Here is a 1,712-nt window from a genome sequence, read left to right as displayed (position 1 = left end):
ACATAATAATGGCAAGTGTCTCATACCACTGTGTTCAGCACAAACTGGGCTTAAATATTATATGAGCTACATGTATGTACATGTTTGTATTTTTGAGAGAAAAAGGTTTATGCGTGGTTTTTAAAAAAGCTAAAATTTTAAGTCACCGATATAAGTCCACAAAACCCATACTAAACATGTTTTAACAAGACTTTCCTAAACAGAATCTAGTAGTCTAGAGTTTTTTCTTTAAAATGACTACTCATTCACATAAACCAGTATATTGATTTAGAAATTGTAAGACACTTTTTGTTTAGAGGGGCCGCATGCGAGAAGGATTGATTGACAGCTAGCAAACAAAGGCTCGCATAATGAGCTACATAATGAGGGAGGAGGGAACTACAGTAAAGAATGTGAGGACAAATGAACATGTTTGTTTGAGGTTTATTAAGAAGTTAACAATATAATCAAAATAGAAATGAAGGTCAGTAGGACCCTATTCAAAAACTTAACTTTTATAAGAAACTGATAAACAACAGAGCTGTAAACTTCATGTGGCTCATGTTACCATACAACTTTATGTCCAAAGAGTGTGAATATGTTTTTCCACTTCATAGTTTACTGATGAGAGGGATGCAGACCTGTAAGAGAGTTATGAACAGCTGTTAGCATAAATTGTCCACAGAAATACCCTTACATACACAACTGATGGTTAAATGACAGCACTTGTAACGGTGGTCGCCTAAACTCAATATACTCAATATACTGTATAAAAAAAAATTGGCCTAGGCGGGTTTCGAACCCGGGTTTACCACGTGGCGGCCTAACGCACTACCACTGCGCCACCATTTGGTCTCGTGATTGGTGTCTTTCACACACCTAGGTAGACTGGCCAAGGTAAATTTATAATTAAAAAAAGGCGAGTCTCCGTGTAGACAACGCGGAGCTCATAATAAAACGGTGTCGCTTGTAAAGCGCAATGTATGGAATGCGTTGCATGTAAACAATATCATATTACAGCAGATCCCCCAGTGCAGCATTACTCAAAGTTGCCATGAAGGATACGAAAGTGTCTACTGTACAGCATGTAACAATGAAATCCGCCATTACGTGATCACGCATACTCGTTTGTAAATAAGCATGTAAACATGGAATCTTACAGCACACACTTAAAAGATACAGCAGTGCAGCATTACTCAAAGTTGCCATGAAGGATACGAAAGTGAATAACTGTGTCTAACACTGTACAGCAAACAATGAAATCCGCCATTACGTGATCACGCGTAAGTTACTCGTTTGTAAACAATGCGAATGTTTTTCAATCCGAAGCGTGCAGTCTGTTGAGGTTGTTTATGTAGGCTGAACTGCACAAGCCATAACATATTACATGATAGCAAATATAAATGAAGACAAATTACTTACAGTTTCTTCAGGAATATATCCGCCTCCATTGCGCCTTCCATTGTTCTTCTTCTTAGGTAACATTAAAGATAAACGCTTCTCTTCCTCAATGTCCAGACATAAATGAAGATATTCATCACGTGTGTGTATAAAGTTTATAATCCAAATAAAGGATTTAACGTTATGCCCGACTGTGCCTGACAAAATTTTAAATTAAATGCATGCAGTCTGAAGAAGAGAGCCACGGATGCCTTTCTTGCAAAAGAAGCAGACGTGCACCCCACAACAGGCGAATGCCCTCACTGAGTGTATATATATATATATATATATAT

The 1,712-nt window shown here is 37.7% G+C and overlaps 1 long non-coding RNA gene across 1 annotated transcript; it reads right to left on the bottom strand.

Moving 5' to 3' along the window:
* Positions 1–407: 407 nt before the first annotated feature.
* On the bottom strand, positions 408–1,453 carry LOC141369132 (uncharacterized). The gene is made up of 2 exons (XR_012372696.1): positions 1,402–1,453; positions 408–620 (listed from the first exon to the last, which is right to left on the bottom strand). It is a non-coding gene; the product is annotated as an uncharacterized lncRNA (long non-coding RNA).
* Positions 1,454–1,712: the final 259 nt, after the last annotated feature.

The sequence above is a fragment of the Misgurnus anguillicaudatus genome, chromosome 12 (genome assembly GCF_027580225.2).
Source record: "Misgurnus anguillicaudatus chromosome 12, ASM2758022v2, whole genome shotgun sequence".
NCBI classification, from domain to species: domain Eukaryota; kingdom Metazoa; phylum Chordata; class Actinopteri; order Cypriniformes; family Cobitidae; genus Misgurnus; species Misgurnus anguillicaudatus.
Note: the sequence above shows the minus strand (reverse complement) of the source record. Positions and strands in the feature narration are given on the sequence as shown.